Source organism: Marmota flaviventris, chromosome 5 (genome assembly GCF_047511675.1).
Source record: "Marmota flaviventris isolate mMarFla1 chromosome 5, mMarFla1.hap1, whole genome shotgun sequence".
In the NCBI taxonomy this organism is placed as follows: Eukaryota; Metazoa; Chordata; class Mammalia; order Rodentia; family Sciuridae; genus Marmota; species Marmota flaviventris.
In genome coordinates, this window is record NC_092502.1 from 96,348,514 (window position 1) to 96,375,638 (window position 27,125).

The 27,125-nt window shown below is 32.9% G+C and overlaps 1 pseudogene; it reads left to right on the plus strand.

The window, feature by feature from the left end:
- Positions 1-15,144: 15,144 nt before the first annotated feature.
- Positions 15,145-15,491, plus strand: LOC114086644 (small ribosomal subunit protein uS10-like; annotated as a pseudogene).
- The last annotated feature ends 11,634 nt before the right edge of the window (positions 15,492-27,125 follow it).

Sequence of the window (27,125 nt, forward strand, 5' to 3'; positions counted from 1 at the left end):
AAACTTTTCCTCATCTAAAATTGTTCTTGTCAGGTCTTTTGATTACAGCAACAAAAAGCTGACTAAAACAATTGGCATATTTAGTATTACTTAGTTTTTCATCTTTTTTCATTGGTATATAAATGCAATTATATAGTAGACACTCTTTTCTGAACTTTATTCACTTAACATTAGGCTTGTGAGAAATATCTATATTTTTATAGGTATCAGTAATTTGTTCATTTTAATAATGTAATTTCTATAACAATTGAATATATTTCTATCATATTATATCATATACTGTTATCATAGATTGTTCCTTCTGTCTTTTCCTATTTTCTCCATCCTTTTAGTTTTTCTCCTCTGTCAGTTTAGATGTTATAAGAATCATTTATAGTCTTTAGTAGTTATGAAAGAGCAAATTTAATTAAATTTACCAACATACTTTACAAAATTTTCTGTTCTTAGGTTATCATTATATTTATATGGATGCTTAAAATCTTATAGGTAAATAGCAATTTGAGAATGTAAGCAAAATGAAACCGTCCCAGAAATAACCCATGAACACTTATTCAATTTTTCCAAATAGAAGTTTAGCAGTAAATATTTTATTTGAAGAATTAGGTAATAGACTTTTACCTTTTTATGTATATGTGGCTACTTTAAAATATGGTTTATGTCTTCAAAATGTATAATTTTGGAAACATGTTGTTTTGTATAATTAAAATTTAGTCATACCATCCCTCAGATAAAAAAGTTAGGGAGTAGACCTAATTAGACTCATTGCCTCTGGAAAATTGTGCCACATTGACATCCAATTTGTGAGTAAAAATTCATCAGAGTTATTAAGCTTTGCTTCTGCTTGACTATATTATCAAGCTTGTATGTAGATAATCTTAGCTTAAAAACCTGAAAAAAAATCAAGCCTGGATAAAAAGGAAAAGATACATATAAAAGGAATGATGTTTTGAGAGTTAATCCAACTCCTTTCTGAGTCAGATAAGCAATTTTCTTTTATGTTCACAAACAGCAGGGCTTATATTGCTTTTGTCCCTCTCCAAAATAATAGGCAGTGGATTTTCATCTTTTCTAGTTTTTTTTATTGTGGTGTGTTTATGCCAAAACAAGGCAGAAAGAAAACAATTCATTTAATCTAAATGCATTTATGTTTTCTTAAAAATCCCCATTTGTGTGTTTAGATGCCACATCAGTTTCTTTAATTGAGTTCCTCAAATATTTGTCTGCTTATTGTGTGTAAAAAGCTCTGAGAGGCAGCATTTGGAGAGGCACCCTCAAGCCATTTTTGGTCATCTAATGGTTTTAGATACTCAGAAAAGCAAGAAGTAAACCTGACTTCCTGCTTGCCACAATACAATTTAAATATTGACAAGAATTGACTTTTATTCTGAAAGAGGGAAATCAAGATTCTATGATTTTTCCAAGTGAAAATCAGCCTACTTTCTAGCTAAGTGATAATTTTCTGCTACTCACTACTCAACAAGAATGATACAATGACTTGTGTGATTGTTCAAAAGACAATGGTTCATAGATCCTTTTGATAGACAATAACTGTATACAGATGGTGCTCCATGCAAACAGATTGTTTCTTCCAAATGTCAATTGAGGCTTAAGGTTCCATGTTTTCCCATGCATGAAGCCTATTTGTATGTAACATGAAGGAGATACCTTCCATGTTCAGAATTCTGATCAGTAAACACATAGACTTTAGAATATCTTAGGATTTTATATATATAAACCATCACTCATCAGACTGATTATGGATTCTACCTCTGTTGCATCAAACAAATCTGCTAAAATAATGCAATGGTCATAATACATAGTTCATGTCTTTAAATAAACCTAGAGACAGTTTCAGAAGCTGAAATTGACATTCAATGTTTGCTTAATATTTTGTCCAATACACTGTGATACTGAATATGAAATATAATGTGAGACTTGGCTTTTCATTTGAAGTCAGAATTTCTTTTCCTCAAAAGAAGCTAATTTATGGATCATTTAAAAAACAGAAAGCTGAAAACCCCAGGAATAGAAGAAGGTTTATTTTTTTGTATCATGTAATATCTTTATTTTTACCAGTCAAACCTTATTTTATTGTCATGACAACTCTCAAAGTATATATTGTTGTGTGTGTGCCCACACATACATGTACATTCACAAAAGCACAGTGACCTTGGTAATTTGGTCAACTTGATGGATATATGTGTAGGATTTCAAAAGGAAAATATTTAAGAAAAGGAATTCCAAGTGGAAGAAAGCAAATGAATTTATTACCAGTTTTTAAAAATTATATCAATGGTTTGTTCAGCTAATCTTGTGCATGAAGTCTGTGAAAGGGAGAAAATTGCATTAGAATTGTTTACTGGATTGAGATCTTAGAAAATTATTCTGAAATATTCAGATTCTATTTTGTAGAGAGATATTAGAGATTACATATAATAGGCTAGTCTATTTAATCAATTATTCCCACATACTCTTAGCCATTAGCTCCTAAAATCTCAGTGGCTTAACAAACATTTTTCCCTGCTCATAATGTAATCCAATGTGGGTCAGAGGGAGGTTCCACTTCAAACAATAATTCAGAAATCCAGGCTCTGTACATGATCTTCTAGAGCCTTCTGTCTTCCACCAGATCTTCTGCATCTAACTTAGTGCTGATAAGTTTGTGAGGGCCTAAATGTGAAAGAACATTTCTCTTTGGGTGATAATATCTCAGAACAGGTCCACATGGTCCCACTTCTCATAGAATGTAGTACAGAATTTCTGGAATAAATTGGGAATGGGGAGGGAGACTGGTTGGGTATGGAGAAGACAATTCAGAGAGTAATTCAATAGTCCAAAGTAGAATCTTTAGGACCTTGTCATTGAGAGAGCTGGAGCACAAATTCTCACTTCATATGTCTACCCCACAGAATTTTAAAATGATTGCATTTTTAATTCCAAGGTACTGTGAAAAATGGTTTGTGAAAACTATAATGTAAATACTCTGAGTTTTAGTCATAGTGTAAGTATTAATAGCATATTTTTTCCATAAACCTCAAAAGATAATAGCATTAAAGAGAAAGGCTGAAAATATGAAGTAAGGATCAGAGAGAAGAGTTTAGTAATAGTATCTGTCAAGGCAGTGGCTTTGAGTGTAGGAAATCATGCAGATACACCATGTATAGTTATGTAGAAGAGAAGGTTAGTCCTATAGCTAGCAAGAATATGCTGTTTTAATGTATCAAAATTATATGCATCAAAAGCAATGGAAACACTGAACAAGGAGCGAATTTATAGACTACTTTTGTCTCAAAAGGGGTGAGAAGCACAACAATGTGTAATTTTCCTAAAAGCTTAGGAAGTTGTTTGGATCAGTTCTATTTCTTTTTTCTTAATATTTATTTTTTAGTTATAGTTGGGCACAATATCTTTATTTACTTATTTCTATGTGGCACTGAGGATGGAACCCAGGGCCTCACATGTGCTAGGCAAGCACTGTAATGCTGAGCCACAACCCCAGCCCAAAGGGTCCATCCTATTTATTATATTAGGATTCATTCTTAGAAAATGCTGAGAAGCCCAAAAACCAGAGATGAGTATTTCTTATACAAAATGATTTTGCTGTTAGCTATTGTAGATACAAAAACAATGAGGTGAGGTCTTCTACTTTTGCTTTTTGTCTGTACCAACAGTATTGTCTAAGATGATTTACTTAATTATTCATTCACCATGTGCTTTGGAGACAAAAGTTTAGTATAGGAAATAGTGGCTCATACAACAGTTAGAGATACTGAGGGGAAAAAAAATCTCAGGAAAAATTCCACCAAATAACTCAACTTGAAATATCCAAGTGGGTAGTTTTAAAAACAATTTGCCTGAGAACTGCTTTAATTCTTTGGCATCTCCAGGAAATTTCAACCGATTCCCCCAGCCTTCATTAGTGAAAGGGTAGTTTGCAAAAACATTCCAGGAGAGAGCTGTAAATCTCAGGTTTGTCTATGTAAATGAGCCCAGCTGCCTAAGAGAATTTCCTCTTCTGCTCTCTAAATCTTTTGCCAGTGCCTTTCACTGGAGAACTCTAACCCAAGATCAAAGAGGAAGGAGATTCTGTGAGATGTGAACACTGGCTTCTCTTCTGAGTCACAAAAGAGATCTTTGAAGGGAGCATTAATGGCTCACTGGCCACAGGTTATTCAGCTCAGTGGCTTTAGATCTACTCCAATCTGACTGAGCTTCTGATAGATGCTCTGAAGTTGGTCCTTTGCTTTGATGATCAGGTGTTCTTTCTGGTTTAATGAGGAAACTAGGTAACATTTCCCCAATTCATGCATAAAGAATGTTCTCTATTTGGAAATGAAGAAAGTGCAAACGAGTTTGGGAAACTATGCCTGGAATGAGAGTTTTCAGGAAGGAAACAAATCAAAACACTTTAACATAGTAGAACTCAAAAGAGATAGTAGAGTTAATTGGCTAACCCCTGGATTTATGCTTAAGGTAGAATAAGAATCCAGGCTGTTTTTCTTCCCATTGTGTTTATTAATCCATTTGACATGTGCTTTCTAAGTTTCTACCATCAGAACCTATGAGTTAAATATACAGTGGAGAATCTGCCAATATGTATTTCTTATATTTAAAAAATCTATAGTCTTTTGGGGAAGATAGGCATTATGAAATTATGAAAAAAGTATACATTATATAGTAGTTTGTTTTATTTATTTCTAGTAGACTTTGAGTTAAGAACAACAGCTGCCTATGTGTGGTAGTTTTAGAAAGAAAATGTATGCATTCATCTAGTTACCTACTGCAAAATGATTCCTATGGATATATTGAACTAAGCTATTCTGCTTTTCCTTCCCTAACATACATCCCAATTCTTATTATTACTATTATTTTATTTTCAAATCAAGCTTTCAACTGACAGTTATCTTAGCAATTCTTTATTTTTTAACAGCTTCTTAATAAAATATTTCCCATTTGGTTTTATTAACTTCATTTAAAGTGCATAGTGCTTTGCATTTTTATAAGCCTAATGGGTCCTATTTGTTAATTTATTATAATGATGTTTTATTTCCATTTCACACATTTTTAAAGATGTTATTTATTATTTCCTCCACCCCACACTGACATTAAAGCCATTTGTATTTTATGTGCTTATATTCATGGTTCACATTGCTAGTTGTGGTGTCTGTTAATGTAACATCAATAATATGTATTCCAATTGACTTTCTTTCCCTGGAAGCCATGCCAGAGTAACTCCAAGGAAACAAGAAGAATAAAAATAAGGATGTGAAAACAGAAAATAAGTAGAATTTCTTTTGAAAGACATGCCAAATGGTTTATTCTTTTGGAAATATTACATAAACTAAAATATTTTGTATGTAACTACACACATTAAAGTATATATTTATAATTGCTAAAAATGCCCAAGTAATTCTTTTTGTATAGTCTTTGTGTTTACTTGAATTGTTTTTACTGAGGAGAAGTAAATATTCAACCTCTCCTTGTTCGTGATCATTTATCACAACTATAGTTTGATAATTTCATTGTTGAATATCACAAATATTAGCATGAAACAATATTAGTAAATGAAATATGCATATATTAAACACACACACATGTAGTAAATGTATATAAAAGAGCCACAAATGGTTGCTGTATATTGAACTCTAGGCCTTCATTGTAGGCTGAGACATGTTGGCTCAAAAGCCTGCTGGTATGGAACTCGAACTGTTTCATATCCAATTATTTAGAAAGTTGTCTCTTTTATATGCCTTAAGAAACCTCACTTCACTTCTGCTGCCTGCTGATAAGATACAGCTGTATGATTATAGGATCCCATGCCAATATTGCCCTTTGAAATATTTGACCAAGAGAGTCACAGCTATATCGTGAAGAAGCATTACTTCCACGCATTAGCTCCATCCCTGATTTCTATCTTCCCCAAGAATTTTCTTGCCTTCCTTCCTTTCCTGTAATTGGCCCCTGAAAAGCTACATGCTGTGAGAACTTCTCCTAGGCATGTCTGTCCAAGCACAGCACTTCAGAGCACTCAGCATCTCTTCTTCCTAGACCAATCCTGCAACCAAGTTCCTCAAACATCTACATTAACTACAAACATAATACTCACATAAAAATATGAAGATTGCACAACCTACCCAGCCATCTTGATAACTTAATTTTAATGGAAATTTGGATTATAAAACCTATTATTTAAATAAACATATACATACATTTTTTCAAATAAAATAATTTATAGTCAGTCTCATGTTATTATTTGAATAAATATATGAGCATCCTTATAAAATTATGATATATAATTGCTTAAATAACCAAAACAGCTAAAATGATACAACCATAATTAAACACTTTCTTCTAACATGAAACACAAAGGTACTTTGTTTCATATCTAGATGTAGGGTTGAAACATCTCTTTGAGGACATTTCTGCTAACTGTATTTCTACTTTTTCTTTCTTACATGTTACATTCTCAAAACATTGTCCATAATTTTCAGTTTCTATTCATTCATTTGGAATGAGAATTCAAACACTTGTTTTCATTTTGAGGATATAATCTTTCTGGAAGTTTATAAATTTTATTTTTATTCTTTTATAGTTTCTTCAACCAAAGCTATTTTGTGATCAAGTCTTTCCAAATATAATAAGTAGTCTTAGATATAAAAGCCTTATACTTTTCAAAATCCTATTTCATTAGTCTGGTCAACATTTATATAAATGTTAATTATAACTAGTTTAAAAGGATTTAGACACTATCATAGCTGACTCTCAGTTGGTTTTTTTATAACCTAAAGGACTGTAGCAAAATTAGAGGTAGCCCGTTGCCCTTCAGGTAACCCTTACCAATAAACATTTAGAGTTAGTAGGTTTCATAGAGGGAATTGAGAATAGCCTGTTAGTTATAAACTTTATTATAGACAAAGCTGTGTACTCCCAAAATTCATATGTGGAAGACTTAAACCTCAATGCATTAGGGTATATGGCTTTTTAAGAAAGTAATTTATATTAAATAAGGTCTCAAAGGTGACTCACAAATCCAATAGGCCTGGCCCTTTTAAGAACAGACACCAGGAGTACATGCTTTCCAAGAAATGATCAGGTGAACACACAGTAAGAACGTCTTCTGCTGCAAGACAAGGAGGGAGGCCTCACCCAATCTTGCCAGCACCTTGATAATGAACTTCTAGAACTATGAGAAAATTAATTTGTGTTTTGTAAGCACACTGGTCTGTAATTTTTTAATGATATCTTTAATAGACTATTATATACACTAAGAATCAGTATGATTTGCATGGGGAATGGATAATGCTTATTAGTTGAGTTCAGTTAAAATAGCTTCTATGATATTTATATTTTGTCAGTGTTTGCTGCCAATTATTCTAGGCATGACATTCTGATTCCTGGATTTTACTTCATGTCCTTCAGAGTGTCTTTGATTCATAGGGTCAGAAATGCACCTGGGAAATGTTTTTTGCCTCTTGCATATCCAATATCTTCCTGCTACCTTCACATATGGATTGACAGCTTCCCTGAAAACAGAATTCTTGGATAACTTCTTCAGACTTTGATAAACATTGCCTCATAGTCTCCTGCCATTAGTGTTGCAGAGCAATCTGGGCCAATTGTATCTTATTTCTTTGTATGTATTTTTCCCCCTTGATGGTTGTAGGATTCTTTCTTTGCCTGTTTACTGTGACAATTCCGCTAGATATATTTTGATATTGTTTTCTTTTTATTGTTTTTTTTTTTGAAATATAGCACTTTCAAATTCAGAATGAATTTTTATTAGATGGAGAACATTTCCCATTGTTTGTTTATTGATTCTGCCCCATTTATTTTTATATCTTTTGATTAAGTTTTGGAAATATGTTCTCTGTATTGTTTATTCTACTTTTTCTCATTTTAATTATTTTATCCCTTCACTGTATGTTTTAGAAGATTGCCTTATATTTTCTTCTACATCGCTAATTTTATTTTTCTACAGTATCTAATATGCTTTCCACTTCATTATAAGCAAAATTCAGAAACCATAATTGAGAATTAAATGTGTTCAATCATTTCTTATCTTAATTTTCCATCTTACTAGTAATTTATTATAGATTTATATATGTAGTGCCTCTGAGAGGATAAAATAAATATTTAATGCATTTTTCCCTGTTCTTATAGGCTATTTATTTTAAAGGAAAGCATCACATAGTCTTTACTGAAGCAAAAATTGCACTTGAAATTCAGAATTTCTATTTGGCCTATAATGCTTCTGCTTTTACACATTTTTTATAGTGTATAATCTATTTCATCTGTGTCACTCACTATTTAAGTGATTTTTGGTGAGTTATTTCAACTTTCAGTACCTAAATTCCATTACCTATAAAACAGGGTGGATAATAATAGTGTTCATCTCATAGATTTATATTGAGGATTAAGTTAATCAATACATTTTTCTTCATATTCTTAGCTAAGAAGCATGCCTGGCACAGAATGAAAATTCAATAATCATTAGATTGAAATGAAAGAACAAGATATGTGGCTTTCAGGAGGAAAAAACAAAACAAAACAAAACTCTATCTTGCTTTGTAGGAGTGGTATTTTTCCACTAGCTACTTTTTGGTATCATCCTGTAATAGAACAATTCTTGGCAATTTTAGCCACAGAATCTCATTTTGAGAACTGGAATGTTTTACAAACATATTTTAAATTGTAACTTGTCCCTTATGCCTGCCAGAGCCTGCTTCAAGTTCAAGATTCATAATGGGAAAATGTGTATTGTCAGCATCCTTCATATTTCCTGATTCTTGTCTTCCTTTCTTTTTTTGCTCTCCAGGCCAGTTTTGATCCATCCAGTGTTGGAACATGGACATATGGAAGATGAGTGAGCAGACATGGAGCAAAGATCTTAACTAAGTGATCTCGGGTAACCTGGTATGAGATTACTGGCATACAGAGTTATATTCTTGAAAAGATGCCCTAATTTTTTCAGGGCAGATTATTTTGGTTCAGTGATTCTTTAAGACAGCTCTAGCTTACCCTCTAGTACATCTTAGAAACTCCCTACTCTTGCCTTGCCAAACAGTGGCAGAGAGAAAAATTCAGAGAGTAACAAGCTGTCTCCACCTTCCAGCTCTCATCCTGACTTCCAGGAAGAAAGAAGTTTTAATTAATTCTTAATGGACTCACTATAATAGGACTCCTATAACAGTCTCATAGCATCAATAAGAGTCATTTGTAAACTCTTTATTGTGGGTAACTGGGCAGGTATGATACCTAATGGTCTCCAGTGCTTTGGTAGCAGTGCCTAATAAGAGAGTGTGTTATCTGAAAGATGATGATGAAGATTCAGGTGGGATGATGAACGTATCATTCCTCAACAGAGGATAAGCAATAGCATTCATAGCAAAGCAAAATGTTCAGGGCCAAAGCAGTAGTACCCAGCTGTGATCATGGGATTAGCAATGGCTGTGAAAAATGCAAAGGGGCTGTGCTGTAAATGATGGCACCGTGGGGAGGAACAGCCATGTTAAATGGAGAGAGAGCATGGAATGAACATGGCACTTGTTTTGAGAATGCCTTAGGTACTCTGGGATTTGTATGTTTATTTTGAGAGACTTTGAAGTAGCTACATATTCAGACTGGTACAGCTGAGAGAGAGAACCAACCCCCAAGTGAGTTATTGAGGTTAGTATTTATCTTTTGCTCCAGGTAGCTGATAGGGCTCTTTTGAAACATGAATTATATGTGGATTTCAATAATCCATGGACAGTGTCCAAAGTAGATAATAATATGTTAGACAGTCAAAAATAACCACAGCTCATGTTAATTTAGAGATTCCATCTCATTTGAAGTTAAATATTTTTAAAAGTTGTATTATATTCTGAATATCTACCTACTATTTAGTAATTGTAGTGTTATTGGAGGAAGACTAGTATTATGGCAACTTCAGTGTTTTTCTGATTTTCAAAGATTATGTTTCAATATTGTATATACAAATATATTATGACATTAGGAGATTGGTAAAATTTTAATTATAAGCACAGAAACAGAAATTTTTCTGCATTTTTAACAAGAAACATAACATTAAAAAAAGCTAAAATTAAAAGACATCTATATCCTTCTAAACTGTTATGGAGTATGATAATTATATATTATATTGTTACAATAAGAAATTGAACTAATAATTAATAAGGTCATGGTTCTTAGTTCAACTCTATTAGATCTTGAGTCACTCATTTAAAAAATGATTCATCATTTTTCTTATGTATATTGTGCTTTTTGTACATAAAATTATACCATGTCTGAAAGGCTAGGCTCATGTAATCTTCCTTAAAATTTTTTTCTTGACCATATTAACCAGAAATAAATGGTTCAGTTGCTCCATTAAGACAGCTCTAGCTTAAATTAATTAATAATTGTGATACATTTCATTTGTAGTATTTGTTATATATTGCTTTGTAATATATGTTACATATATTCCTTTATAATACCTAGGTATTATATATATATATATATATATACACACATATACATATATATTTCCACATCTATCTTAGCTCTGTTACCAAATTAGAACATGTTATATCTACTGTGGTAGCTTTCTAGCACTGCACTGATATGCAGTTGGTGCTCAGCAACACTGGGATTCAGAATTACTAATCTATTCATAGGTAACTTGACTAAAAATTAAAAATCTACAAGTGGACTTACAGAACTATTATTTATTAGAAGAAATGCAACCCAATGGAAAAGTAGGTAAAGGATGGGAATAAAAATTCAATAAAAGGGTAAATCTGAATGGCCATTACATAAATTTGTAAGGGTGACAAATCAATTGAAAATTTTTGGTAATAAAAGTGAGAGTCACAGGTAAGATTATTTCCCATTCACCAGATGGGCAAAACTTGATAAGAACGACAGCTAGTCTGTGAGCAAGATGTAAGCCATGACCTTTCTGTGGGAGAGGTGAACTTGAACACATTTTTTGACAATGTATTTATAATAATAAAAAATGTACTATATCTCTGGTACCAGCAATTCTACTTCTAGTAATGCATCCTATAAAAATAAAGGCAAAATTACTGCAAGATTGATTATTATAGCATTTTTGCAGTAGAAAAAAACCTGGAAAAAACTAAATGTTCTAATAGGTCAAATAGGGTAATAGTGAAACAAATTTTACTATATTATTTAAAATTATCCAGTCATTAAAATAAATTAGTTCTATAATTTTGCTTGTAAGATAATGTTAGAAAATATGCAAAAAAATGTGACTAGGTCAGAGAAAGAACTATAAGGTAAAGATTATTCCTTGACCAAACCGTATCACTGAAATATCACACTTAGTCTTTCTGTATCCTTAGAGTTCAAAAATATGTTGCCTTATATCTATCTGCAGTAGCTATGTTCATGTATGTAACTTGTCTTAGCCCCTTGACATTTTTATTTTTCCTTAAAATGTTAAGACTTGCCTTTCTCTTTGCCCATAGTAGGCAGATGGAGTTTTGTTGTTTTTATTGTTGTTGTTCCTTGTTTGTTTGTTATTTTTTGTTTTGTACTGATGATTAAACCCAGAGGTGCCTTATCACGGAGCCACATGCTAGATTCCTGGTTCTTTTTATTTTTATTTTTATTTTTTTTATTTTGAGACAGGGTCTTGCTCAGTGGCTAAGTCTTGCTAAGTTACTGAGACTGGCTTCAAATTTGTAATCCTCTTGCCTCATCTTTCTGAGTTTGGAATTACAGGTGTTCACCACTGTACCTGGCAGGACATCATTTTTGGATTGATTGTTTTCCTCACTGTACCTGGCTCATAGATGAAAGGCCTCCAGTAAAACTGATCCCTATTCTTGTCCATTTTGCACTTGGTGATATAGCTACTCTATTCAATTATTCAATCATTTTACTGAAAACTTGGAGAGTTTACTTGTTGCAAACATAATAAAAATGTAAAGCTGTTTTTATCAATAAAAAAAACACAACAGAGCATATGTGTCTGTTTTCCAGCAGCAAGCAGAGTTTGAGTATTCATGTTGTTCAATATTAGGTAAATCACCATAGACAAGGAAAATTATGCCATAGCTTATGTGATCAGATCAAAACAATAGTCATTTTCTCCACCAATGATTCCTATTAAAGGAATTGTATGCTAACAGTTTCCAATAATGAGTCAGGTTTAATAAATTATGTACTCTTTATGACTTTTTAATGTACATTCTTCCAAGACTGGCCTGTCCCCAGAAGGAAATTCATCAAACAGTCTCTGCACATCAGAAATAAAAGCAAAATGAATGAAATTGGAGTGGCTGAAGCATAACTAGTAGTAATGGGATTGGTCTTGCTTCACTTTCTCTGTCACCTACCAGACATGAGAAATCTCCTACAAGTGACTCAGTGTTATCTTTTTCCTAGAGTTTTTGTTTCTCCCATAAGTATTAGATATTGACTACCGGCAACAACTGGATAGTGTTTGTGATTGATCTTTGGACTGCTCGGTTGCACCAGTAACTTTATTCCTGAAATATAGTATGTAAAATTAGACTACTGAGAATATCTAAAAATGCATGTACACAACTAAATATATATATGAGAGAACATTGACAGCATATCCAACAGCTCTTTTTAATCTTTAATCTTCATAGTTTAGCACAGGAACATTAAAGGAGAAAAAAATCAAAAGTGATATTACAGACATTTCAATGTTTTAATAAACCATCTAGAGGAAATAGATTTTCTTTGGGTTCACACAACAAATGATTATCACATACCCTTTTGTGTTCTAAACTAAAATTTTATTGTTTTTATTATACACTTCATCAAATATTCAATGTGAGTAAGTGGACTTCTTTCCTCTAAAAAATACATTTGATCTTTGGAAATATATCACATGATTAATGCTGTCCAGTTTGCATTACTTTCCAGTGTTTAAACCAAATCCCTATTTTCTGGGGGTTGGAATAAGAGGTTATACAATCTATATATAAACAAAATATTTCTTTTAAAACACGACAATGGCTATTTCAAGCTATCAAGTCAACACTGATTTTATTTTAAAAAATTGTTACTCTATCAGAGTTTGTAAAGCAGCTATATATATTAAAGACATAATTATGTGTTTGCCAAATTTACTTTTCAAACAATTAGATGAGGTTCCAAGGCAAAGATTTATATACTACAGTGTGTCATCTGTGCTTTTTCTTTCACCATGACTTGACTGTATACAGAGTTGGTAGAGCCTTATTGGAAGGAGACTTTGATGTGGATGGCTGCATGGAGATACTGCTGCTGACCCAGGTCTAACTGTATAGGTAAACTGGAAATACATTTCTTCTGGGTCAAGCCACCAAGATCTTGGGTGTTACAGCAGCTGGATTTTTTGACTCTTTTATACTGGAAGTATGCTTTCTAATATAACATAAAAAAACAGCTTAAAATGACTTAAACAATAAGGGCACTTATAATTTCACATAACAGGAAGTCCAGAGTTCATAAAATGCCAAGGTTCACGAATTCAATGACTCAGTAAAATCAAGAAGGATCAGACTTTTCCAGCTTTCATTCCACAGCCTCTTAGATGTCTCCCATCTTGGTCACAAAACAGCTCCTATAGTTCCAGACATCACACAGAGAAGATAATGGCCAGCAAATGACTTTGTCTCAGATATTTCCCACAAGCCACTCTATAGACTAACCTTAAATTCTCATCCCCAGAATCAGGTCATGCTCTTTTCCAGATCAATCACTTGAAAGGGCCATGGTGTAGACTAATTAAGATTCACCAATGGGGGACTTAGTCTTTTCTAAAATACATGGCCAGCCAATGATACCTGAATAAAATCAGGGTTCTTTTAGCAAAAAAAGAAAAGAAAGGTGACTTTCAGGCAACCAGTAGGATATATTTAGATCATTTAAAGTTCACTAAAGCCCCAAATTGCAGATATACTCCATTCATTCTGGTTAAATAGATTATAATGATATGCTAGTGGAAAGAAGATGTTTGAACAATAAAAGCCAGAATTGGCCAAAGTGAAGCAGTATTCAATTTATATAATATTAAAGGTTTCCATTTATAAGAGGGTGCTATTGGTGTGGATGCCACGGTTAGCAACTTTGGCATTTGTATAGTGACATCATAACTAAGTATTTAAAAAATTTTTAGATATATGTAGAGAAGAAGAAATATTTATTAGAATATTCTCATGTAAAAGTCAGAATGATGGATACATTTTCTCAGTTTAGGTTATGGCTTCATAAACAACAAAGTGTATTTTAATCATAGCAATTAAATGATACCAGAGGTCAAGAAAATAATTTAGAATTGCTCGGACTAACTCCATATATTCAGATGAAGAAGTTGAATTCTGTAAGGATTAAGCGAATTTTCCCAGATCATATAAAAGACCAGTTCCTGGCAAGTCAGGAACCGCCATTGAATTTTACCTCTATTCAGTCAATAGTTCTTTTAATGTACTATTATTACTTTTATCAGTGCATAAACATCAATTAAGAAAATGGCACTTAAGTAAAAGAGGAATGCATTTCACGTGTGCAAAGTAGCAATTCTTCCCTTCCTTCCTTCCTTCCTTCCTTCCTTCCTTCCTTCCTTCCTTCCACATCCATAGCCCTGTTTATTTTATTCATTTATTTTTGACACAGGTTCTTGTTAAGTTGCTTAGGGCCTTGCTAAGTTTCTGAGGCTGGCTTTGAACTTGTGATCCTCCGATCTCAGCCTCCCAAGCTGCTGGGACTACAGGTATGTACCACCAAGCCCAGCCACACAATTCTTTATATAATAATATCAGTTAAAATTTACTGAGCTCTCTCTGAGTGCAGTACTAAGCTTTCCACATTGTATCAATTCATTTATAAGTCACAAAATCCTATGATGTCGATGTTACTAATGCCTTCATTTTTTGTGATAAGACTTTTAACAGTTGGTAAATATAGTGTATTATCCAGAATTAATGTCTCTTTTTTTTGTAGTTATGGCCCTTTGAGGTGAAAACTACAGAGGCAACTTGAAACAAGACAAAAGTTGATCAGCTTTTTGACTGCGACATGGTTGTGGGTACCGTGGAGCGCTCTGTTGCCTGCTTCTGCTCCTGCCTCACCACTGTTTTCTCTTGCCCAGCAACATGTGGGTCAGGAAGCCATGCTGCAGCCATGGCATTTAAAGACAACAGAAAGTCATCAGTAGATTCATCAAGTTAGAATTACCCTCACCAGCCTCAATGTGAAATCGCTGGAGAAAGTGTGTGCTGACTTTATCAGTGCTGGAAAGGAAAAGAATCACAAAGTGTAAGGACTTGTTCCCCTGCCTATCAAGACTTCTGAGAATCACTACAAGAAAAACACCTTGTGGTGAAGGTTCCAAGACAAGGGGTCATTTCCAGATGAGAATCCACAAGCGACTTATTGACTTGCAGAGCCCTTCTGAGATTGGGAAGCAGATGACTTCCATCAGTATTGAGTTAAGAGTGGAGGTCTAAGTTACCATTGCAGATGCCTAAGTCAACTGTTTTAATGAATTGATTATCAGTTGTTACATTTTATTGGCTTTAATTCAGAATTTTAGGAATAGAAATAAATTGTTATGAATTTAAAATAAAAAAGATTGATCAGGGGCTGGGGTTGTGGCTCAGCAGTAGAGTGCTTGCCTAGCATGTGCGAGGTCCTGGGTTTGATCCTCAGTACTACATAAAAATAAATAAAATTAAAAAAATAAATATAGTGTCCAACTACAACTAAAATAAATATAAAACAAAAGATCAGTCAAAAGTCATCTATTTTTATCTTTGTTACAGAATAAAATCAAAGAGAGACAGGCAGTCTACCACCTCAAGTTGGTCTTAACAATGAATATTTTTCAGAGGGAATCTCACATTATATACCTCTTTCCAATTCAAAATTACATAGTCTTTCAATATGACTCTTTTTTCCAATGCTATATCTGCTTGTACAAGGCAGGTAGGGAAAACACTTTGGGGATTTTAGAATTAATCAGCTTGGTATTGCAATCTTTGATAGTTGTCTGGTGAGTTCCCTTTCATCGTCTTGCTGTGAACTCTTGGATTTTGAAATCATCAGCGTCTACTCATCACCACTGACAAATCTAGTATTGATTTTCATTTGTCCTGTTCATTTATTTGTGGATGACAAAAAACAACAACACAATATTGATCAGCAGAAAAGCATCTACCACTTATATACTGCCCACACCAAGATGACATGCAATCCAAAGCAACAAATTAGGGAGGGTACATGCCCATTGTTGACTCATTCTGAGAAAAAAAGATTGACACATTGCAGTTGGTAGAGCTACATTGAATATATCAACCCCTTGCTTTAATCACATATACTTTTATTCTGTCCTGATCAAATGACTTGTTTAATATTCTTAATGAAATGCACTGCTTCCCTCTAGTTTTCTGTCTTTTGTGACTGATAGTAAAAAGCCTGTCAAATTTTTGTCCTACTGGCTCTACATCTGCTGTGACAAGGGTTACATTACTGACCTAATAGAATTTAGAATTGGTGTTTACTTTTCCCAGATGTTTCAGAGTACATGACCCAGTGGAAATATAAACAACCTAAAATTTGTCCCACGTTGGTGAAGTATAGTCTAAAGAGTGTTTCAGTTTCTACTTATATAGGAACATCTTTTTTATGGAATGACCTTGGACCTGACTCATTTCAATAAAATTTGATTTTGCTCTAGAGGTAATAATAATCAGTTTTCTATGGAAATAACTCATATCCTTGCATATTTAGATGATGTCTCTTGGAAAGATGCCTCCTGGCACACCTGCTTGCCCTTGTAAGGGGCTACATGATGGTAGCTGTAGAGCTTTGGTTATTAAATATCAGCAAATAAAAGCCATTATTATTATTATTATTATTAGTAGTAGTAGTAGTAGTAGTAGTAATAGTAGTAGTAGTAGTAGTAGTAGTAGTAGTACCGGGGATTGAACTTAGAGGCACTTGACCAATGAGCCACATCCCAGCCTATTTTGTATTTTATTTAGAGACAGGGTCTCACTGATTTGCTTAGTGCCTCATTTTTGCTGAGGCTGGCTTTGAACTCACAATCCTTGGCCTTCGGAACTGCTGGGATTATAGGCATGTGTCATTACGCCAGCTAAAATCCAATTTTTATTCATCCATTGCATATAGGTGTACGAAAATATGTTTGAAAAAGTGTTTGTATGTTTAAAACAATTACTCAATTGGCCCAGTAAATTTAGTAATTTGTGTGTGCATGGCTACAGAAAATTATATGTACTGAATGTGAAAGGAGAAAACACCTTTGGGAAAAGCAAGTATCACTATTACATTTACTATTACTTAATGAATGGCAGATACTGATTTTTAAAAAATCTTGGTGAATAGGCAATGGATGCAGTACAGATGATACCTTTCCCATATGACTAGCAGTGCTTATGTAGTTGGTTTCCAGAGTCACAGATTTATTTGTGGATGACAAAAAACAACACCACAATCCTTTGTGTTTTTTCAAATGACAATGATGGTGCTTTATTTCTATTTGCTATACAATTATTATTGAAAATAATGCATTTTGAATCTATCTGTTGACTTCTTCATATACTAGCCCATGTTTTCTTGATGTTTATGTTAGTTAACTTACTTTAGTTAACTGAAATTTAATTGAATGTTGATTTATTTGTATCAAATTTCTAGATTTGTGGTTATTTAGATTTATGTACCTTTGTGTTTATGCAAAGCAATTGTTTCTTTAGACACCTACAGATGCTTCTATAAAAAAAAGAATTAAATTATAAGAATTAATTAGAATCAGAGCTTGGAAAACTAACATTTAAATACAGAATCTGGATTTGTATGGGGCCTTAAAAACGTGCTATTGATTCTGCTGCTTCCAAATCATCCAAGACAGATGATTTGTCTTTGAACATTCCCAGAGGAAAGTGGATTCCATAAGCTTCTTAGATAATTTGTTCCTGTACTTAATAACTCTGGAAATGAGAAATATTGGTCCTTATATTATGTAATTCTTCTGAAGTACATTTCAAATATTTGCTTCCTTTTCTGATTTTATTGGAGATGAATAAAGTTGGTCACAAAGCACCATTCATATGTATGACACATTTGTCTTGTCTTTACTGCCTCACCTATCATGATAACTGGCTCATAGTAAGGGCTTGATAAATGTTTGCTGACACTATCAATTAACAAAGTGCATTTTAATTACATTTCAATCTTTTGGTCATAACTAAATAATCTCAATTCTTATACAAGCCCACAATACCATATCTGCCATTCAGAAATTTCAAATTTTATATAGAAGTACAACAGAATTTTTTTCATAACACAGTTAGCAGCAAATTATTATTATTATTATTATTATTATTATTATTATTATTATTATGATTATTTGTGGAGGAGATCAAATCTTGCTCATGTTAGGCAAGCATTTTAGCACTAAGATCTACCCCAGTCCTACAGCCTTTCTTTATTATCTGCATTTAAATGCTTCCTTTATACTGGAGTGTGACATAAAGCATATGCACTTTTTCCTTTATAAAATGCCTTCCCTTCCACACACATTCCTTCTAAAATTCTATATACATTCACATCTAGCCTGAAAGGCTCTGGATAAGAAAATGTGAAACTGCATTACTGTTATCTGATCTTTTCAGTTCTTTTAGACATCTGTCTGTAAGTTTTATATATAATGTTCTACCAAGATGTCAAATAATCAATGCCCACATATCAGCATCAATGTCTCTTGTTTTTCTTGTAATAAAGGCACATGCCAAACTTTTCTAAGGTTTTCCACATCTCTGCTCTTCAACCCAGAGGAACCACTTATAAGAAGGGTATAATTCAGCTTCTACAAACTTCCATTCTTGACCTCTCTTTTGAAAGTGCTAACAAGGATGCCAATTAGTGTCAGTTGTGATAGCAAAGTCTTGTGACTTTTGACAGGGTATTATTTTTAAAAAAGTAGAGTGTCTCACCTATTCATTTTACTTGGACCTGTGATGAGGAAGCTGGAAGATAATGCTCTTTTAATTCACTCCAATGTATATAAAACAAATAATAATCTTAACTCAAAACCCCCTAAATTCTATGTGCAATGATTGATTCATGGATTTTGGTCACCAAACATTTTTAAAATGATGATTTATTTCTCTAATATGTACTTATTATTCTAATACTTAGAAAAATATACAGTTGCATTAATGCAATTAATGCTTAAATTCCATATTGGTTGGTAACAACAAAGGCTATATAGAACATTTCTACAAAATTGGAGTAGAAAAAAATTGATGCAATTGTGACTGAAGTGAAATTTATATTTGGACTGAACTGCTTTTACAGGAGATATAGGTTTTCTTTGAATGTCAATTGCTGTAAAAATTGCACATATTTACACATAGAAAGAGGCGGGGGCGGGAGGGAGACAGAGGAGTTTTAAGGAGAAATTGTGAAATAATTAATCATATAGACTTCTCCATTGACTGTGATCTTGGATGACTCATTAAATGTCTCTAGCTTTTTTATTTGTAAAATGGGGATCATAAAAATACCTACATAAAATTGTGACAATATGTTTATACATAGTAGGCACCTAATAAACATTTAATGGAGAGTATAGAAATATAATAGTTATCATAACAAAAACAATATAATAACTACCTGGATGTCTATTGCACTTGCAATTATTAAAAAATAATAACTTACATGTGGACAGCTTTGTATTATTAAGTTATTTACTCTTCAATATGTATCTGATTCCTTGTATGTAGGTCTTGAGTAAGAGAATTTGAGTTGAAGCACATCATATGTTTGAAGAGAAAATTTGAGAAAAGAATACTTTAGGTGAGAGAAAATAAAAAACAACTGAGCAAGTAGAATTGCTAAAGAAACACTAAATGCTATCAACTTTAACTATGCTATTATTGTCTCATAGTAATGATTTATTAGTACCAAAATTGCTATTGTATTCTTTTTTTAATTAATAATCAATTTCCATGAATAATGCTTGTTTATATTCTAGTGTCCACAGTTAAAGCACAATTGAAATAGTGTGAAAGAATTTCCTTGATCCACAAATCTTGTTTGGTTCCTACATTATCACTGGTTCTATTCAACTGTGTATTAGAATAAAAGAATATAAACATTTGCTTAAATGTAAGTATTCCATCATAAAGATAAATTCTCATATTCATCTTATATAAATCAGAAACATGGCTGTACAACTAACTTTCCCCATTGTCCTACAGTTATTGTACATGGCTCCTTTTTAAAAACCAACATCTGTAAGTAATATACATGACAGTAAATTTGAAGATGTAAAGAGCAATGAATTTTTTTAAAGCTCTGAAATTTGAAATTAACAGTTGGAATTAACATTGGAAATAATGAAAAGGTGATAAATTTTCAATATAATCTATTAACTGGCTGGAATCTTTTTTTTTTCCCTTTTAAGTTGAAATGCTAGATATTCAATTTTCATCTCACACACACACACACACACACACACACACACACACACACACTCAGCTGCTTTGCATCTTTAACCATGGAAGGATAACTCATTTCCCACGAAAAGCTGTCATACATATGAGAGACATACTCTCTGGAACAAATGAAGCCCATGGGGTTCTATGCACAATGGTAGAATAGAATTTATTGGAAAGTTGACTTGATCGTGAAACTTTATCCTATCTCTTTTAGCTTAGACACCACTTTACCATACTGTTTTTAGACTCAATGCCCTTACCTAAGGACAATAATCTTGCTTCAGAAAGTCGTTATGAAAATTGAATCAATTAATACAGTCCAATCTTAAGTTCCCAGAACAAACTAACATAGAGCAGAAGTCAGAAGAGGGTACACCAAGAAACATTCAGCATTCAAATTAACAGACGAGAAAAAGAAAACTTAAAGAGTTGGACTCCATTAACGTTAAGGACAGTTCATAAAATATCAAAACATTGAGTAAAGAAAAGTAATCAAGATACTGCCCCCTAGTGGGAGATCCTGTTATGACTGGTCTTGCTAAGAAGCCCACAAATCCAGGACAGTCTGCCATAATTTATCCTCAATGATTTAGCCCTAGGTCCACAATCTGTCGTTTTGATCCATATAATCAGCCTAACTACAGTCTTCACAGTGAAGATATTGGAATGAAGACGCCCACATTTCCATCTCCTTCTTCTCAACCCCAGCTATTCTTTAGATCCTATTATCGAATTTGTTACATCTCTACATGGATTTTGAAATGCCGCCCTCTTCCTGCAGAAAAAGCTTTGATGAAAGCATGTCATTTGAGTTGAACTCAAAGAAAAACTCTGTAGGAAATGAATATTTAAGAACTTTTCATGCTACAGGAGGAGTCTTTCCTTTTTTGAGTCCTGAAATGCTGTAGTAAAAATTTCAGCAAATATGGTGTGTTAATCCTCAGGAGAGGTAATAATGCGGATAGGCTGCAGCCCTAATTCTAAATGGCGAGGCTGCCACTTACAGTAATGATGGCCATTCTGACATAGGGCTTCAGTTTCAGCCACCAGCGAGGAGCAGGGGATTAGCAGTTTTGATCTTTATCCTTGAACACAGTTTATAGCTCCAGAAGGAGTGCTTCCTTGGATGTCACATTAACAAAAATGACATTAAGCACGGTCATTAACATGTTGTTTTGCTCCGGGAAAGGAATATACTGGACATTTTCATTAGCGTAAAGTACAGCATTATGTTTAACCCTCCTTCCCTCAATATTCAGAAAAACCATTTGGCACACTTTGTATTTTTCATGCCAATTATCAATTTCTCCTATGTCTTTTGTTAGTCTCTGGTAAATATATCACAATGCATACACACTGCTACGCTGATGAGCACTCCCACGCCACCATGTTTCCAAAGCAATGTACTTTGGAATTGCTTTTATAATCTGAAACTTTGCCCTAGTGATAGGAAAATATGTCAGTGATTTGGGGAGGTGAGAACAATTTTAAAATTCACAGATAAGATTCTTTCTGAGCAGACCAAACAAAATTTGTCTTCAACTTAAGTCTCATTACAGAAGACTGATAACAGTTCCATTTGAACGGAATGGGTAGATTCTGACAGTAACAATGACCAACATGAAGCTTTAAAATTATATAACACACAGTCAACAGCAGACTATTTCTGCCAGAGTGAACATTTGCTTAAGTGTGAATCAGAATAACAAACAGCTCAATGCAGCTTTCAGAATCAGAATACTATGACTCTAGAATTACTCATGGAAAATGGAATAAATAACTCACAGGAATACATAGGATTTATTAGCAAGTTGGGATTCCTCTAGGAGACACTAAGTAATGGTTTAGAAGATCTGAAAATATCTTAATTTTTGTTTTCCAAAATTGTGCAGTTCTCAATTTTTTTGACATAAATATAAATTGTTTTCTTTTATTTTATATTGATTTTATCTGTAATTATATTATTGGTATGCAGACTTTTAGTAAATTTTATTACCTTAAGAAGCCTGGTGATTCAGTAGACTTAGAAAATAGTAGCAATTTATTCATTCTAAATTACATAATTTTTTTTAAAAAAATTCTGTAATAAAAATAATTTGTAGACCAGATTAAATATGACTTATGGGAATCCTGTTTTAAAATACATTTTGGGTAACAATTCCTTATGCAAACTGACACAAATTTCTATTGAGAAACCTGAATACAGACAAAGAGAAAAGATGAGAATATCCACTAATAACAAATTCTCAAAGTCATAGACAACATACTGTAAGACTTTGGGAGAAATATTCACTAATATGAGATCTGTGAAACAAGATTTATAAACAAAAACATCATTTTTTTATTATAGAGAAGAAAAAGATGGGCCACTTGATAGATGATTTTCAGGTACTTTTTGATGTAGGTAAGAATATAGTTCATTTCAGATGAGCAGAGTCTTGATTCATAAAAATCTAAGCAGCCTCCCAATTGTACAACCAAAGAAACCTAAGGTCATTCTAGAGTCTTTGCTGGCCTTCTCCCATGTCCAACCAAAACCACTCCTATTCTAAGCCAAGTCACTCTCTTTTTGTGCTTCATTGATAATTTATTTTCAAACTAGCAGTCATAAAGTTTTTCTAAAAACATATAGAATATCAATAATTTGTTTTTCAGGTCAGAATGAACTATTAATTGCTATGGTTTTAAATATATTCCTCAAAAGTTCATGTGTTAGAATCTTAGTTCCTCAATTCAGGAGATAATAGTATTTGGAGGTGGGGCCTTTGGAAAATAATTAGCATTAGATGTACTCATAAGTGTGGGGCCCATGATGGCATCAGTGTGGTTTTGTAAGATGATAAAAAGAACTGAATTGGCATGCTCAGCCATGTCTGGCCATGTGATGCTCTGTGTCATGTTTTGATGCAGCAGGAAGGCCCTCACTGCACTCCAAAGGGATGCTCTTGGACGTCCAAGTTTTGAGCCAAATAAACTTCTATTCTTTACAAATTAGTCTGTGTATTTGATTATAGAAACAGAAAATGCACTAAGACAACAATATAAAAAAGTGAGATACATGTGGATTTGTGTTTTAAGAAGTGAAGCCATTTTCTCCATTTTTACATTTTTCTTTCATATAATTTTGTGATTTACAAACAACTATAGATTCAACATAGTTTCTGCTCTTTTAGTAAAATAAAATTGAAAAAGTTCAATCAAGTTTCGAAGATTCTTATTTCCTAATTAGAAATCTTTGGCCATTTTAAAAACTGTGATATTTTAGTTTTTTACCTATTACGTTTGTCACATTCTTGTCAGTATGCATAGATATATAACTATTTATATATTACCATATATATAAATATATCCATTTGTTATCTTTCTACTAATTAATCATCTATATTAGGAGATCTCATAATCTATTTTTCTTAATCAAATTAACAGATTAATTACATTTTCCATGTAAAATTTACTTATATTCTAATGCACTTGACATACTGAAAGTTTATTGCTCATAGGATGTCTCAAACTACTTTGCTGAAGAATGTTTACTCCCACCAACTGAATTGAAGGTTTGCTCTAACAGGTTTAACAGTAGTAGTAATTCCTGAAAACACAAAAGTTTAAACAAGTATTAAAAAACTGATGAACTTTGTGTATATTTAATGAAATTTCCTGATGGATGTAGAAAGATAATAATATAGGGAAAAACAAATTGAATACTTTGGAAAGAATTGTCATATATAAATATTTAAAAATTGTGTGGTACTTGTAAAGGCCTGGAAAAAGCACAATTCTAAAAACTTTGATATTCATATTTCTTTAAGAATTTCTTTAAGATCTGTATTTGTTTTCAAGGAATGAAAACTAGAAGCTGGAGATGACGTAAAAAGAGACTTTATGCATTATTGAACTAGTTGATATTCCAGTTATTATTTGGTCAATTTCAAATTGTTGAAAGGGTATTTATGTTTTAAATAAAAACGTAATATTCCTGGTATCTTTCATCTGCTTCAAATGTTCAACACCTCTCTGTATTCAGGTCCTACTTTATTTTTATTTTTTTGTACTGGGGTTTGAACCCAGGGGCACTGAACCACTGAACTACATCCCCAGCCCTTTTTAAAATTTTTCACTTAGAGACAAGCTCTCATTAACCTATGTTTTTAATATCTGCCATTAAGACTGACTCTTTGGACTAATCAATGCACTATGTCTCTGACTCTTGTGCAAAAAAGAAGAAGACTTCCAATGTATTTATATTTAGGCTTGTTCCACATAAAATTGAAGATGACTGATCAGTTATTATCAGTGTATTATCTGTAATGATAGCACATATTATAATGACAATATGTACAGGTAATTTTACAAGTTTAAGTATAAATATACAATGTTTCAATTCCAAATAACACTCACTAAATTTTAATTGTAGAATTAAAATTATAGAATTCTTTGCCATGGAAGAAGTGAAAATACACTTTGCCACATGTGCATGAGTAAATGTTTTGTCCTTTCTCTTTGTATTTAAATTGTAAAGAACCATTTTTTGGGGTGTGTGTATCTTTGGCAACACCACACCACTGGGTTGGTTGCCACTATTTTTGTATTAACATGATAATAGTGGAAGAAGCTTAGCTTTCCTGTCTGAATTTACACAGTTTAGATTTTAAATTTGAGTCTAAATCAACAACCCCTCTTTTGCTTCTTTTAAGATTGCCAAGAACTTCTATGGTTACTACCATTCTGTATCAGTGTATATGACAACTTTTCTACCTTTGTCTTGGAGCTATTAATTTTCTCCCTCTCTCCATTGTGCTCTGATATGGATGTTGCATCTTGGCAAAAAGCCTGTCTTGCATCTTGGCAGTTCTATCTTGCATTGACTCTTTATGATTTGTCTGTTTCTTGTCCTATTAATTGGTTCTGTTGTTCTTTGAATAATCAGGAGTTTTTCTTTTCATTTATTTATGGACAGGAAAGCAATTTTGATCTGAGTCAGATATGTATACTGATTATATTAGGTAGAGTTAAAGAAAGATATGTTTTGTGTTACAGAATTAAATGATGACTGGCAGCAGTATCTTGGAGATGTACTGTTTAATCTTTTCCTGCTCATTGTTGCGGAGCCCAGAAGAACACTCCCTCCCACATTTTCACTTTCAGTGCCTGGTAAGCTTAGATAGCTAGAAGTTTAAACTTTATAACATCCAACTATCTAATCTTATCTTTTATGTTTGTGTCTCCATATTTATAATTATTCCTCTTTTATAGATATATGTATCTATATGTGTACACACATGCACAATTACCACTTGGGCACAGAGAACAGACAATGTATTGTAAATGATTCTCTATGGAACTGAAATAGAGGATAATATTGTGTGACAAAGTCTGTTCGGGTATATATTCTCGGATATGAGTTAGGTTAACTCAGATAAGAGACCAGAGGTGTTTGTTTCTTCTTTGGCACATTTGGTTTTAGGCAGATAAGAGAACTTTGTTGAAGACCTCTCTCTGAACTTGTAGTAGAGAAGGGAGAAAAGAAAGACAAGGTTAAAGGTAACTTGATTCTGAGCCTGCTTATAAGGCCATTTAATTTCCTTTAGATAAGATTGCTCAGAATACCAAAAATGACATATTCTGGGGGTATTATTCTCTGAGCCTAAACAATATGTCCTATATGTAGCACAGAAGGGATATAACTAATTGGGCACTTCCCACAGAATACAAAATCAGTGGTTTGACAAAGGAGGATGATATGCATTTTTTCTCTAAACATGATCTGAATTTGTTATTTAGTTTATAGAGGCACCAAAATGAGCAATAGCTCTTGAATGTACTGTGAACTCTCATTATAACCTTGAAAAAGAGTTTTGTGTAAATGCAAATGACAGTTTATCACAATAGAGCAATATTTATGTGGTCCATTAATCTGTGGTGGCAGTTTTTAACCTGTCTTTCCTTGCTACTGGTTTTATATATTTGGTTCCTGGAGACAGATAGAAGTAGATATATAATTCCTCAGAGTGAAAAGTTCCTCTCCTCTATCAAACTCAAAGAAAATTAACAATCATGAATTTTGAAACAATCTCAGTTTAAACCCACATTGAATCACTTAAAAGAGATTTCTAACACAATTTTAAGAAAAACCAAACTATGAAAGATAAAACCCTTTCCTGTTGCATAAAATTATTTTATACATCTTTTAAATTATTTTCAAAGGTTTTATATCTTCTTTTTATCTGCTACAGTTTTGCATATCTTCTTTATATCTGATAGAATTCTTGGTTTGTAAAGATGGCCTTCCTGAAACATTATAGAGCATAACACAAATACAGAGGTGATGTTCACCTTTAAAGGATTTGTTCCTGAAATAATATAAAATTTTCTTTAAAAAGATAAACTGCATAATTGCTATTATTAGAAATGTACTGTTAGTATTTCTGAAAGGAAAATTGTGTGCATTTTAAATTGTCTTCCAACTTCTTGCTTTTTGATTCTGAAAGCATGAATGCTTCTCCATCATAGTTCCAGAATGATCCATGCAAAATGAACAATGTGCAGTTTAATTTTAGACTCAGCTGTAAGCTCAAATTCCTACTTAAATCTATCCCTTCCCTGATCTATCTTAACAGCTTCCAAGGTAAGATTTCTTCT